Here is a 16,157-nt window from a genome sequence, read left to right on the forward strand (position 1 = left end):
AAAAACGGGTACTTTGCTGGCAACGGAAGTCTGGAGGTGGGGCATCCCAGCAGCGGCGGTGGGTTTGTAAGGTGAAAATAGTTTGTAAGAAGAGGCAAAAAAATCTTAAACCTGAGTTTGTATCACAAAAAGTTTGTATGACGAGGCGTTTGTAAGACGAGGTATCACTGTACTTGAACACAAGTAATAGTCAGATGACCCAATGAAACTCCATCTCATAATACATGGTCAGAATTAACCATAGCTGGAAAGTTCATAACTAGGAAGCTATGAACTTCTAGAACCATGATGGCGAACCTAGGGAATACATGTCACCTGTGATAACCATATCGAAGGGCAACCAAAGCACGTGCTGGCAGCTGATTTTCGGCCTTAGGGAAGGCTTCTGGATTCCATGAAGCTTCCAAAGTGTGAAAAATGGCCCAACACACAAACCAGAGGTACAGAAAAAGAGACTTCCGATTTGGCTGTTGAGTCTTTTTCTTTTTTGGTACTCTGGAGCCTTTCAGGAAAGACTTCTGAAGTCTCTGCAGTGCAAAAAATAGCCTAGCGGGCAAACCGGAAGTTTGAAAAATGGACTTTCGGTTTGTCCACTGGGCTCTTTTTCGCAATCTGGAAGCCTCAGGGAAGCCTCCTGAAGCTGGGGATGACAAAAAAACCCGGCCAAACGGGCCAACTGGAAGTTTATTTCCAAACTTCTGGTTGGCCTGGTTGGCTGTTTTTTGCTGTCTCCAGGCTTTAGGATTGTAGGGGCTTCATTGAGGCCTGTGTGCATTCATGGGGACAGCGCAGAGCCAGAGGTTGTACGCATGCACAGGGGTAGCATGAGGGTTGTGTGTATGGGTGTGTGGACGTGCATGTATGCTAGGGCACACACACATACTGTTTTGGCATGCAAGCCAAAAAAGGTTCCCCATCCCTGTTCTAGACAAAAACGAATCCAAAAGTTCTAGGGAATTCCTGTGACTTGTCATTCAGACAAATTAATCATTCACAAAGGAGGAAACAGTTACAGAAATCAGAACTATAAACTAGTAAGTTTGAAATAAGGAAAGTATGAGCAGGATATCTGATGGAAACAATTTTCAGATTTTTTCTTCATCCTCCTTTGTCTCAATATGTTCTGTGGAAAACTTCATCTAGACCAGGAATTCTCCAGAGCAACCGGAGTGACGAGGAAAATTGTATTACTGAGCCTGATTCCAGTGGAAAGCCTCTGCTGAATCCTAGTGTTTTCCATAAAAGGAAGGGGTACCATCTGTTTACAGAATGACCAATCTGGATCACACTATTAGCCATAAATAAGAACATGTATTAATGGAAATGAAAATAACTGAATAAACGTGTGTGCTTACATATGTGTGTAATTATTACATAGAACTTGCACATCAACAACACGAATACTTTCCACTCACTAAAAATATGTTTCATAAATGTTATTCAGCTGTCCTCTTCTCTTTTGCAAAGTAGTATTCTAGTTTTCAACATCTGCCACATAAAAAAGTAAGTATTCTTCCAAAGACTTGCTATGCCTGCAAATATGCTTAGGAAGGCTTACATCAATAATTACACTAACATCTGAGGATATAATTGTGCCTGTAAGGGAAGGAGGCTCTCCTGCTGCTATATTCAGAAATCCTTCCATGAATTTTCAACTTTAATTAAATATGGGAATGATATTCTATGTAGAGCATAATGCCACTACTGTATTTCCCAATTCTTGTGTACAAGGCAGCCAGGGTAATGGTGAATAAGAAGCATCACAAAAAATGAGTGAATATCAGCATATGGGGAAGATGTCAGAGGTGGAGTCCTCCTGGTTCGGACCGATTTGCCCGAACCGGTAGCGACCCACTGATGATATAACAAGTGCTTGGAATTCAAAGATAATTGATTTAATTTAATAATTTAATTTATTTTGCTATGTGATCTTATCTCAATTCAGAAATTAAGAAAGACTTGATCTACTCCATACTCAGAAGGGATGCTTTAGTATTATAAACTAGATTCAGAAGCCTTTTTTTAAAAAAAAAATCCATGAAAAGCAATAGCAAAACATTTTTGTTGCCAAAAAACCCAGATGAGCAGTGCTTGAAATCAGCATAAACTGAGCTTGAATTGAAGCAGAGTTAGTAATTTTATTTATATAGAAGGCGAAACTGTCTTTCCTTTTGTTGAGCTTTCTACAGTTCAAAAACTTTAAGCACAGGAGGAAGAGTGCGTGCCATACTATGGAAGACTGTGCATAGTTTGGGAGAATTCATTCTGATGTGAAAGCTGTATATATGTGCAGTAAAGCTCAGGTGTGGCCATATGTCAGTTCACAGAACACTTTTTCAGTTCACAACTGTTCCATGGCAACTGTCCAACTCAGAGCTGATAGATTCATTGCAGACAACAGACTGGATTGCCAGATGTGCTTTATTTTAGAGGATTATTTCTTATTCCAAAACATCGCAATTCTACAGAAAACAACAGTTGCCCTTTATTCTAGGCACAACAGCGCAACAGTCTTATTGCTAAACTGTAATCTGCCAAACTGGCTATATACATATTAAACCAATGATGGCTAACCTGTGGCACACATGCCACAGGTGGCATGGGAAACTATATCAAAGGGCACGTGAAGCATTTTCCTATGTCAGCTCCAGAGGACATGCTGTCTAGATGTCTTTTTGCCTTGGGAAAGGCTGTTTCACCCTCTGGAGGCTTCAGGGAACCTCTCTGAAGCCCCAGAGTGAAAAAAACAGCCCAACAGGCAAACCAGAAGTTTGGAAAAATGGACTTCTGCTCCCATTGTGCTTTTTTCACACTCTGGAGGCTTCAGGAAGCAAAAAACAGCACAACGGGCATAGCGGAAGTCATTTTTCAGAACTTCTGATGGTCCATTTTTTCACCATCCCAGGCTTCAGTGAGGCCTGGGCACATGAGCAGGATAAGGACTTTCAAGGGAAACTTGGGTTTCCTTAGAACTCTATCAAACAATTCTCCATGCATGTACAAGTTCTCACCAAGACACAAATCCACGAGCAACCTTCTGTTTTCATACCTGATCTCCATTATGCTTCCCAGGGGAAGAGCCTTCTCTGTGGCGGCTCTGACCCTCTGGAACCAGCTCCCTCCTGAGATTAGGATTGCCCCCACCCTCCTTGCCTTTCGCAAACTCCTTAAAACCCACCTCTGCCATCAGGCATGGGGGAACTGAAACATCTCCCCCTTGCCCATGTTGTTTTGGTGTTAAATTGATTGTGTGCTTGTTTTTTAATATTCTGGGGTTGTTTTTTATGAATTTTTTTAGCTTAACATTGTAATTGGATTGGTGGGTATTGGATTTGTTATTATGTATTTTTTTTACCTTGTTGTGAGCCGCCCCGAGTTTGCGGAGAGGGGCGGCATATAAATCCAATAAATCTAATCTAATCTAATCTAATCTAATCTAATCTAATTCCACATTTGTCCCTAGCCCATTAGAAAGTGACCTAAGCCATCCTTAGCTGATTTTATGTTCTAATAGTGCTTGTTTTCCTCTTATTCTAACATGGTCCCATGGTAACTTTGACACATGTAAAATAAGTTAATTTTGTTTTATCCCATTTTGGCGAGGTGGGTGGGGGAAATCAAATGATTGGCAGTCCTCAGAAACCAAACAGAGAAGAGAGACACTAAGTGATAGGAGCAGAAAAATCAACAACATTCAGTTTTGCTTATACAGGTTTGAGTGAATAGCCTATAATTGGGGTGGGGGAGCCCTAAAACCCAAAGCCATCTAGGTCAAAATTGTCACACTTTTCCTACAGTGCAGTGGATCTTTCCTGACATTCATTATCAGGCTGAATATCTGTAACAACAAAGTTCCACAATCAAAGTCCTAACCTGAAGGGGAAAATTATTTTTATCAGTATTTAATCAGTTATTAACCATGCTGAAAAGGGGAAGTGTTCCATAGAAGGTTCAAAGGCAGGGAAATGATATTAACATCTCTGTGCCTGTAACTGGTATATTAATCCACATTTAAGTATAAAACGTATCAGGAAAGACTTAATGAACTCAATCTGTATAGTCTGGAGGACAGAAGGAAAAGGGGGGACATGATCGAAACATTTAAATATGTTAAAGGGTTAAATAAGGTCCAGGAGGGAAGTGCTTTTAATAGGAAAGTGAACACAAGAACAAGGGGACACAATCTGAAGTTAGTTGGGGGGAAGATCAAAAGCAACATGAGAAAATATTATTTTACTGAAAGAGTAGTAGATCCTTGGAACAAACTTCCAGCACACGTGATAGATAAATCCACAGTAACTGAATTTAAACATGCCTGGGATAAACATATATCCACCCTAAGATAAAATACAGAAAATAGTATAAGGGCAGACTAGATGGACCATGAGGTCTTTTTCTGCCGTCAGACTTCTATGTTTCTATGTTTCTATTTTAATAGTTAAAAGAACATCTGCAGCTCATTTTGCATCTGATTTGATCAGAGCAACAGAATTGTATCAATGTGAACTGAACAATACATTTCAGAATCTTCTGAAAGTACACAACACACACATTTTGCTACCCCGGGACAAATAAGTAGATCAAATATGAGTGACATCAAATCACTACACATAATATTGCAAGATTAAGACTTCTGTTAAGATTTAGATTTTTTTTTCTGAAATGGAGACAATATTTTCTAACTCCTGGTAGCATCTCTGAACCAAAGTGGACTACGGCTCATTTATTTCCATATGTAATATATAACTCCCACTTTGGTAATGTGATGTCTAATTTTCTTTTGTCTTATCTATTATTTATTGTACAAGGTACCAGAAAAAATCCATTTGATATTGATGATGGCTATGTCTAACCATCAAGTGCATTAGGTTTCAGTACACTATTTCTATGTCTGCTTTGGGACCGCATATAACTCTGACCTTTCAAATAGTAACTGGCAATACTACTTAAGCTGTCTGCTAATTCTAAAATGTAAATATCTAGACTGTTTAGACAACAACATACATTTTCAGTTCTGAGCCTGTTTACACGGGATCCAGCTCACTTTCAATATTTTAAAGCATAGAAGATCCAATAAATAGGATCAGTTCATTCATATATTTTATAAAAAAGGCAGAATTAAAGCACTCAAAACTTGCAATGATGCACGATCCAACTCTCTAAGGTTGCATCCAGCCCTTTTAAAAGCCTTGGATACACCCGCTGAGACTTCCAAAAGCTACCATGTAAACTGAAGCGGTAAATTATGAAAGAAATGCCTGAAGAAAAGTAGCTTCTATATTTTATTTTATTCAAACGGCATAAAATCAAATCTAGTTTCCTTTTTTCCCCTATTTTTGGAAGTGCAGGCATTCCAAGACTAAAGGCAAACTTAATCCTGAAAAAATCCCAGAATCCTAGCCTTAAGATAATGATGGCGAACATTTGGCATGTGTGCCAAAGGTGGCGTGCAAAGCCCTCTCTGGGTACATGCACCACTTGGTCTTCTGATTTACGACACACACATGCACACTGGCCAATTCGTCTTCGTGTGCGCCGGAGCCCCAGAAACCCCAAAACCAGCTTGCCAGTTCACATGTACAAGCCCATCTCCATTTGGGTTTACCACCTGGTCTTTGGATTTTGCTCTGGCACACAAGAAACACCAACTGGACTATGCACACCAGCCAGCTAGTCTTTGAGTTTCCAACACTCCGGGTCAGTGGTGGGTGGGCCCCAACTGGAATGAGGGGGAATGCTGCTCCGGTAGCAGAAATGGAGCTTCATGCGAGCTCTATCACCACCGTCCTTGCACATGCAGTGCACACATTTGGAATACTGTGTTCAGTTCTGGAGACCTCACTTACAAAAAGATATTGACAAAATTGAACGGGTCCAAAGACGGGCTACAAGAATGGTGGAAGGTCTTAAGCATAAAACGTATCAGGAAAGACTTAATGAACTCAATCTGTATAGTCTGGAGGACAGAAGGAAAAGGGGGGACATGATCGAAACATTTAAATATATTAAAGGGTTAAATAAGGTCCAGGAGGGAAGTGTTTTTAATAGGAAAGTGAACACAAGAACAAGGGGACACAATCTGAAGTTAGTTGGGGGAAAGATCAAAAGCAACATGAGAAAATATTATTTTACTGAAAGAGTAGTAGATCCTTGGAACAAACTTCCAGCAGACGTGGTTGATGAATCCACAGTAACTGAATTTAAACATGCCTGGGATAAACATATAACCATTCTAAGATAAAATACAGAAAATAGTATAAGGGCAGACTAGATGGACCATGAGGTGTTTTTCTGCCATCAATCTTCTATGTTTCTATATTTCACATACAACCGGCGAGATACCGGTGAAAACCTGGTTTTCCTCCATTTTTGGCCTTTTCACACGCGCAGAAGCAAAAAACAAAAAGGCAAAAATCTCATTCTTGTGCAAGATTCGACATGCACATGCGCACCCCAGCCTGTTCCAGTAGCACCAGGAAATAGTGGTTCGTCCCTGCTCTAGGCACTCGATGCCTAAAAGGTTCGCCATCACTGCCTTAGGACAACAGTCACAATAAACTACAGACTATCACTGCACAGTTCAATATTCATAAACTGCTGAAGCTAGAAGTGTAAAAGTTAATGATTGGCTCTTCTTAGAGTACATCACAAAGCTAGCGTACAGCTGGCCTGTTTTGCTTGAGAAGTGAAATGGCACATTCTACCACATGGAGCTAAAACAAGCTGATAAAAGATTTCTGCAGAACTTCTACAGTTCACGCCATCCTTCTCACCACTGTTGAACCTAATATGATTGCTATCTCTTCATCATAAGCACTAAATTTGCTGCTAATGTGTTGAAAAATTGTTGTGGCTCTGGTTTCAGCTTACAGTTTGCCAAGATCATCTGCTCTGGAAAAAGAAACAAGACCCAGCCAAAGATAGCATGAAATATTTGTAAACTAAACCTGTTATTAGAATCTTGGGGCATTCTTATTACAAACAGAAAAGAATAAGCAATAACACAGCATTTATAATATGCTAATGGTTATTAGTTCATGGATGTTTTTCTTTCTTTTTTAGTTTATTTTTATTAATTTTACACATAAATATATTCTTTTTGTGTATTTTAATTATTCTTTCCTTCATTTTTTACTAAATGGACTAATAAAATAAAAAAATGAATATTTTTTAAAGAAACAAGTGTTGAGAATTTTCACAATTGTCATTCTTAAAGATTTTTGTATTTAATTGAATTTGTGGATTTATGACAATATCCCTCAATAAATGTTAACTCCAAGTAAGCTTCACAAAAACTCATTAACATATTTAAAATTAAAAAGTTCAAGGGACACTTAACATTAGAAATATTAATTCCTCTCTACATATTCATTCCAAGCTTGCTCTGTTCTTTATTTTTAATTTTTAATTTGTGAAGGTACTGACTCAGGTTTTCTGCTATTCTCAAAGTTCCACGAAAGTAATGAAATATGAAATATTCTAACTTATGCATTTTGAAACCCCTGACCTATACTGTACAGTATTTCTAAAAAGTACAGTGATCCCTCGAGTATCGCGAGGGTTACGTTCCAAGACCCCTCGCGATACTCGATTTTTCGCGATATAGTGGTGCGGAAGTAAAAACACCATCTGCGCATGCGTGCCCTCGCGCATGTGCAGATGGTGTTTTTTACTTCTGCACTTGGGAAGACCCCCGCCCAACAGCTGAGGACCCGCCTGCCCGCCGCTTGTCCGGCCGCCGCGCCGCTCGTGCCGCCGCTGCTGGCGCGAGCAACGCCGCTTCCCAGCTGAGTGGCGCGAGCAACGGCATGGGTGGGCGAAGGGCGGGCGCGCGGACAAGGGGCGCACGAGCGGCGTGGCGGCCGGACAAATGGCGGCCGCGCCTGGCGGCAGCACGAACAACACGAACAGCATGGCGGCCGAACAAACGCACGAGCAACGCAAGCGGCGTGGCGGCCGGACAAATGGCGGCCGCGCCTGGCGGCAGCACGAACAACACGAACAGCATGGCGGCCGAACAAACGCACGAGCAACGCAAGCGGCGTGGCGGCCGGACGAATGGCGGCCGCGCCTGCCGGCAGCACGAGCAACACGAACGGCGTGGCGGCCGAACAAACTCACGAGCAACGCAAGCGGCGTGGCGGCCGGACAAACGGATTCTCCTCCGACCTGCCCTCACCTTAGCTTCCAGCTGATGCTTCGATCCTTGGAAGAGGCCAGAGCGCCTTTCTGCACCACACTCTGCGCTCGGGTTCCTTTCCGGAAGATGGAAGTTTCTCTCTTTCCATCCTTTCTAGCAATACAATACTCGATGGTTAAAACCATTTTAACCATCGAGTATTTTATTGCTAGAAAGGATGGAAAGAGAGAAACTTCCATCCTTCCATCCTTTCTAGCAATACAATACTCGATGGTTAAAACCATTTTAACCATCGAGTATTGTATTGCTAGAAAGGATGGAAAGAGAGAAACTTCCATCTTCTGGAAAGGAACCCGAGCGCAGAGTGTGGTGCAGAAAGGCGCTCTGGCCTCTTCCAAGGATCGAAGCATCAGCTGGAAGCTAAGGTGAGGGCAGGTCGGAGGAGAATCCGTTTGTCCGGCCGCCACGCCGCTTGCGTTGCTCGTGAGTTTGTTCGGCCGCCACGCCGTTCGTGTTGCTCGTGCTGCCGGCAGGCGCGGCCGCCATTCATCCGGCCGCCACGCCGCTTGCGTTGCTCGTGCGTTTGTTCGGCCGCCATGCCGTTTGTGTTGCTCGTGCTGCCGCCAGGCGCGGCCGCCATTTGTCCGGCCGCCACGCCGCTTGCGTTGCTCATGCGTTTGTTCGGCCGCCATGTCGTTTGTGTTGATCGTGCTGCCGCCAGGCGCGGCCGCCATTCGTCCGGCCGCCACGCCGCTTGCGTTGCTCGTGCGTTTGTTCGGCCGCCATGCCGTTCGTGTTGCTCGTGCTGCCGCCAGGAGCGGCCGCCGTTTGTCCGGCCGCCACACCGCTCGTGTGCCAATGTCCGCGCGCCCGCCTTTCGCCCGCCCACGCCGTTGCTCGCGCCACTCAGCTGGGAAGCAACGCTGGGGTTTCCCCGCCGCCCACGCAAAGGGGAAACCCCGGCAAGAGGGGGAAGACCCAGGGAAGCCACCCAGCAGCTGATCTGGCCAGGGGGAAGCAAACTCCACCATCTACGCATGCGTGGCCATAGGAAAAAAAATGGCGCACATGCGCAGATGGTGTTGTTTACTTCCGGGTTGAAAAATCGCGATATAGCGTTTCGCAATAATCGAGATCACGAAACTCGAGGGATCACTGTACACAGACAAAACTTGTTTGGCCAGTTGAATATTTGTATTGAATAAACACATGCTCAGAGATCTTGTTCTCTTTTAAAAGCCCAAATCCCATTAGCTCTGCACCCCTAAGGCACTGCTCATGTTTAAATTAATTGTTTTCCTGTTTAGGGTTTCATATCACGATTTATGATATTTTAACTTGGCATATTTAAATACAGAGTAACAACATTGAGCCTCCTCCTTTTACTTTGATTTTAAAGTCTTACTTCTCATTGGCTTTAAAAGACAGATTTCCAGATTGCACTAAGCAATAGCAGTTCCCTCTACAATTTGCCACCAGGCTGACTTTTTATATGCTTGCATACATTTAGATCAGGGCTGTCGTAACAGCATTATGAGCCCTGGACAAAGCAGTGTACGACAATTACTCCCAGGAATGAAAATGTAAATAAAACATGTACTTTCATATTAGTGTTAATTTTAAAAACGCAGTAAAATGTAATAAATATGTTGCTGTATTTATATGATACAAGCTAGGTGCATTGAAGGGTTAAAATACATAGATTAGTATTGGCCCCTAACCTCCTGGATCCAAGTGAAGTGCCCATCAGGCCCATACATTAAGACAGCCCTGATTTAGATAGCAAAACAGCTGCCAACAAAAGCTTGGATTCAGTAGTATAAAAGCTATTTACAGCCACAATTTTCTTAGGATCAAAGTGAGTTTAGTGACACTACTTTTCATACTTGTGAACATATTACAAGATATAGTATAAAGGTAATAATGTGAGCTTGCTCGTTCCTCAACTACAAAAGTGCCTAGCCCATTACCCCCGCTGCAAAAATAAAAACCCCTTGATGGATAGATGGACGGATGGACGGACGGACGGATTCATTCATTCATTCATTCATTCAACTTCTATGCTACACAATCCCAAAGGACTCAGGGCGGCTTACAAAATAAAATAATACAATACAACAAGATAAAAACAATAAGAATAACAATAAATCGAATATAATATCTAAAACTAAACCCCATAATAAAACCCATGCATACACACCATTCATACAGTTTGGCCATAAAAGATTACAATTCATGCCCCGCAGGCCTGCCAGCAAAGCCAGGTCTTCGTGGCCTCAGTAGGGTGGGAGCAGTACGGACAGTGGGAGGGGGGGGTAGATCACCCAATATCCACAAAAATACAGAACTTTTTAAGGAAAATGCTTAGTGGAGCTGCAATAGCACCACTGAAGAGTATCTTCAGGAAAATGGTCTAGAAAAGGAGATAATATACAGCTCTTAGACTAATTTTACATGACCCTTGGTCTGTTTCCAAGTGCTCTGGCCCCTTCCAAAAGTGATTTTTTTTCCCCCTGACAGGTGAGTGCATAAGCAATAGAAAAAGAACCAGACTAAATTCATACAACGAATTAATTTGTTCTTGATTTAGCACACTGTAGAAGCCCAACTATTGAGTTTTATAGTTTAGGGCAGGGGTCGGGAACCTATGGCTCGCGAGCCAGATATGGCTCTTTTGATGGCCGTATCTGGCTCGCAGACAGGGCTCCTACCTGTCTATGGCCCGGGCCCCGGCGCCCGCCAAAAACTCCCCAACCCCGAAGAGAGCCTGAATAATGGGGGGGGGCAGGCCCGGCGCTTCTGCTGAGCCCAGTCTTCTCCCGGTGGCTTTCGACTCCTCCCGCCGAGGAGCTGCAAGGCTGGCCTCGGCTCCCCTTCCCTAAACCCCCGCCAGCCCCCTCCTTCCCTTCCCGCCCTGCCCTCCTTCCCCGAGGCATCCCTTGCCCATCATCCCCTGCTGGCCAATGGGACAGCGGGACTGCTAGATGGGCAGCTCTTCCGGCGAGGGTGGGCCTCCGCCCGCGCAGAAAGCATCCTCCCTCACACCCAGCGCCGGCCATGGGGGCTTCCGCCGCCGCCTTCCGCAAGGCCCCCCAGAGGAGCCGCGTGGGTCTTCTCCTGGTGAGTCACCGCTCCCAGAGTGTAGGGGGGGGGAGCTTTGCAACCTGCAGCCGAGGCGTCCCGGGGACTTGCAGCAGGTGAGAATCGCCGCCGGAATTTCCAGCAAGACAAAAGAGAAAAAAAAGTTTCGCTTCGGAAGCGGCCGGGAGTCTGTGCTTTTGACAGCCCCCCACCCCCCGCTTCGTTTAGGGGCGTGGAGGAAATGCCGCCCTGGTGACAGGGGAGCCGATGGTAATCGCCCTTTTGATAGCTGGAGCAATTTAAAAGGGGAGGAGCTCCGGGCCAGGGAGGGGAAGGCGAGGGGGGGTGCATGAGGGAATGCCTCCCTCCCTCCCTTCCTCCGGTATAAAAACCCAGGTGAGGCGTCGCGAGGGCTCCACGCGGGGTCTTCCGGCCCGGCCCACTCAGGAGCAAGAGAGGGACAGAGAGAAAGAAAGAGGGACAGAGAAAGAAAGAGAGGGACAGAGAGAAAGAGGGACAGAGAAAGAAAGAGAGGGACAGAGAGAAAGAAAGAGAGGGACAGAGAGAAAGAAAGAGGGACAGAGAGAAAGAAAGAGGGACAGAGAGAAAGAAAGAGGGACAGAGAGAAAGAAAGAGAAGAGAGAGAGAAAGAGAGAGGGGGGGAGAAAGGGAAAGATAGAGAGGGAGAGAGAAAGGAAGAAGAGAGATAGAAAGGGAGAGAGAGAGAGAAAGCAGGAGACAGAGAGAGGGAGAAAGAGGGAGAGATACAAAGAGTGAGTGAAAGAGAGAAGAGAGAGAAAGAAAGAGAGAAAGAAAGAGAAAGAGAGGACAGAGAAAGAGAGAGAGAGAATTAGAAAGACAGAAGGACAGAGAGAAAGGGAGAGAGAGAGAAAGAGGAAGAATAAATATTAAATATTGTATTTGTTCCCATTTTGTTTTTTACTTTAAATAAGGTATGTGCAGTGTGCATAGAGATTTGTAAAATAATAAAATAGATAATTGACATAACTTACAATGCGTTGTGTGACATGTCCAACATTCCAGCTTCTTTCTTCTGCGAATGCCTCAAAGCTGGCATTCTCTCAACATCAGGTGGGAAGAATGCCAGCTTCCAGTCATGCGCAGGAAAAAGAAGAAGCCAGACTGCTGGACTGATGTCATGCATCGCAAGCTCACAATGTAAGTTATTTATTTAATTTTTTTACTGCTAATTACCATTGTTTCAGTCCAGTTGTGGCTTTATACAGCAGGGAGGAGCATTCCTTGCTGTACTAAGTGAACATTGGAGCGATTGATCTGTCAATGGCCCTTTAAACATATTGTACGGCTCTCGCGGAATTATATTTCAAAATATGTGGCGTTTACGGCTCTCTTAGCCAAAAAGGTTCCTGACCCCTGGTTTAGGGTGATATACAATCTCTTATACCTCTGATTTGTCAGGAAATCATGGCTCAAAAATAAAAACGTGAGATCCCATCCACCTGGGGCCAAAGCCTGTCTAATGATTTACAAGACTATCTGTTGTTGCCATACACAGCAAAAAAATCTTGGACTTATACTTTCAAGGGTCCAATTAAATTGAACATTACCATTCTAGAACTCCGCAAACATTCTATCAACACCAGTCCTAGCGCTGATGATGTTACCTAGCTTGGGTAAATAAACAGCAGCAAAACAAACAAGTTTGGAGACCCTTCCACCCCATCAGTCCTTGTGGGTTTATATAGTAATGGATAATAAAGGGTGCAATTTGAGGGGAAAGGGAGGTAATGAGAAAACAATTTAATATCTATGATCTTCGCTGTTTGAGCCATTGTTATCTCTGACTGGGGAAAAAGGGGATATAGTTTCACAAACTCAATCAACCTGGCAAAATTCATCCATATTTACACAGACATCACTCCTAAGATAATATTTTGTTATTAAGTAGCTAGTTATAAACCCAGGGTCAACACAAAAAGAAATTAACTTCTCCCTGTTGTGCCTCTTACCAAACTCAAGCGTAAGAAGATAGATGTGGGACAAAAAATTCATTCATTCATTCATTCATTCATTCATTCATTCATTCATTCATTCAATCAATCAAATTTCTATGCCCCCCCCTTCTCCTAGGGCTCACACTAAGTACAGAATATAAAGAAATCTAATATTAAAATATAGTAAAATCTCAATGCTAAGACAAATAAATATCTAAACAAAGTTATACTCTAAAACCCCTAAATATTTTTTTAAAGAGTTCTTAAGGGGAAAATTTATTTATTTTATTTAAGAATTTAACTTACTTAGGAACTTTTAGAGTTCTTAGGGGGGAGATTTATTTATTTATTTAACTTAATAATGGCCTGCCATCAGAGGTTGTGAATGCCCCAACTCTCGATATATTCTGGTTGGGGTGGTGTAGGGTTTCCTGCTTGAGCAGGGGGTGGACTTGATGACCTGCAGGTTCCCTTTCAACCTAACTCAACAAACAAACAAATACATTCGATTTCTATGCCGCCCAATACCATTGGGATTGGGTCACATAGCAAATCAATTGAAAAAATCCTATCTATAGCCTAATTTTGTTTTCCAGATGTTTTGGGAACTATACCTTCCGTGATGCCTATCCAATGTATTCAAGAGAAATGTTTGCACATTTGGAGTATCCAAGGCTTGAGCCAGCCTTAGGCTCAAATCCGGTAGTAAATGGTAGTAAATATGTCTCACGAATTCTATCAGTATTTTTCAAACGTGGCAACTCTTTAACTCCCAGAATTCCCTGGCAAGGAAGCTGGTGGTTTGGGGAAATTCTGGAAGCTGAAGTCTACACATCTTAAAGGTTGCTTGCTACATTTGAAAAACGCCGCGTTGTATTCTCCTAATTTCAATCCCTTCTTACGAGGTAGCGCTATCTACTGTACTTTGGCCATTAGATATAATCAGGATTACTCCTCCCCCCCCCCCCTCCATCAGCGGACGCAAAGTTGGCACCAATTTATGCCTGGCTAGATTTCGAACCACGGCGGACGAACCCAGCAAAAATTTCCCAAAAGAAATCTGATATTAAGAAAGCGATCCTTCCAATTAAGCGAGATCGGCAATGAAAAGCAACGTCCTAAACAATCAGAGATGATAGAAAGGAATAACTGTCCTTCTTCCCACTTTAAAAAAAACTTATTTATTTTCCCTTTGTAAGAGAGACTTGAAGCTCTCTAAATCTTGCAAAGATTTAAATCTGTGCGGAAGAGCTTACGCTCTCCCTCGCCCGTTCTTCCTCTTTCCAGCCCATTGCTCAAGTGATATTGCCCGAAATCAATATGGCGGTTCTATCACTTCTTTAGATAACACCCCCCGCCAAAGAAAACACCTATGAGCCGAGACCCTATTTAGATGGACAGCAAGTCCTAACCAATAACGACCCAAGAGCTTCTTTCCTCTAAGCAATCGGAGGGGAAGTACGGAGTTTGACTAACGGAATGGTCCGCCCCCCCCAGCCTTCCTCGAAAGTGAGGTACGGTTATGATGGCGGTTGTTTCGGGCTTGCGCGGCGCGCGCGGGCGTTCGCTAAGCTGTCAGGCTGAAGCGAGAACGGTTTAATTCTCTGCCCAGGCCTTCCTGGCCCTCCCCAACAGCCGACACTCTCCCAACCGTAGCGGTTATTTCCTCGGTACCTTCTGAGTCAAGCATATCAAGCGCCGCCTCCGCTTTGCTCCTCGGTGGCGGACAGACGCGTCCCCCATTAGGCGGAAGCGATCCGCCTCTCTTGGCTGTCCGCGGGTAGCGCCGCTGACTGGGGAAGGGAGGTAGCCGCCCTCCCTCACCCCGACTCCACAGCTGCTGCCCCGGCTGCTGAGCACTTTTTCCGCGATTGCCTGTTGTCCGACCTGCAGATTTAGATTTATTAGAGTTGAAGAGACCTTGTTGGTCATCTAGTCCAGTGTTTCCCAACCTTGGCAACTGGAAGATATTTGGACTTCAACTCCTAGAATTCCCCAGCCAGCGAATGCTGGCTGGGGAATTCTGGGAGTTGAAGTCCAGATATCTTCCAGTTGCCAAGGTTGGGAAACACTGATCTAGTTCCACCCCCACCCCGAATAGAATTATTTATTGACCAATATTTCAACTATTGAAAACTTTCCTTTCTGCCATATGAGGATTTTTTCCTGCACAAAACTTCCAATATTAGTAGAACATGAGTAATGTACCCTACACATTTCTGCGACATGCCAACCTTCATTTTAGACTAGAACAGAATAGAATTCTTTATTGGCCAAGTGTAATTGGACACACAAGGAATTTGTCTTTGGCGCATATGCTCTCAGTGTACATAAAAGAAAATACACATTTGTCAAGAATCATGAGGTGCAACACTTAATGATTGTCACAGGGGTCAAATAAGCAATTAGTAAACTTAATAAAAATCGTAAGGATACAAGCAATAGGTTACAATCATACAGTCATAAGTGAGACGAGATGGGTGATAGGAATGATGATAAAATAACTAGTAGTAATAGTGCAGTCTTTGTAAATAGCTTGGCATTATTGAGGAATTATTTGTTTAGCAGAGTGATGGCGTTTGGAAAAAAAATGTTCTTGTGTTTAGTTGTTTTGGTGTGCAGTGCTCTATAGTGACGTTTTGAGGGTGGGAATTGAAACAGTTTAGGTCCAGGATGCAAGTATTTTAAAATATTTTCACAGCCCTCTTTTTGCCTCATGCAGTATACAGGTCCTCAATGGAAAGCAGGTTAGCAGCAATTGTTGTTTGCAGTTCTGATTATCCTCGAACAGGAGTTCCTACACCATTCGAGAAAGATGGCAGTCCAGTCTCCCCTAGAAGGTCTCAAGTGTTGGGGCTTCTCACAACCTCCGCTGGCAAGCTATTCCACTGATTGGTCGCTTTCACCATCAGAAAGTTTCTCCTCACTTGCAGGTTGAATCTCTCCTTGGTCAGCTTCCA

The 16,157-nt window shown here is 43.6% G+C and overlaps 1 protein-coding gene across 1 annotated transcript in view; it reads right to left on the reverse strand.

Annotated features, from left to right (window-relative positions):
- TRIQK (triple QxxK/R motif containing) overlaps positions 1–15,066 on the reverse strand; it is a 71,972-nt gene extending 56,906 nt beyond the window's left edge. Inside the window, exon 1 of the mRNA XM_070749223.1 lies at positions 14,872–15,066. The gene's annotated coding sequence lies outside the window, so the exon portion shown is untranslated. The remainder of the gene's footprint in view (positions 1–14,871) is intronic.
- Between the last annotated feature and the right edge of the window lie 1,091 nt (positions 15,067–16,157).

The sequence above is a fragment of the Erythrolamprus reginae genome, chromosome 3 (assembly GCF_031021105.1).
Source record: "Erythrolamprus reginae isolate rEryReg1 chromosome 3, rEryReg1.hap1, whole genome shotgun sequence".
NCBI lineage: Eukaryota > Metazoa > Chordata > Lepidosauria > Squamata > Dipsadidae > Erythrolamprus > Erythrolamprus reginae.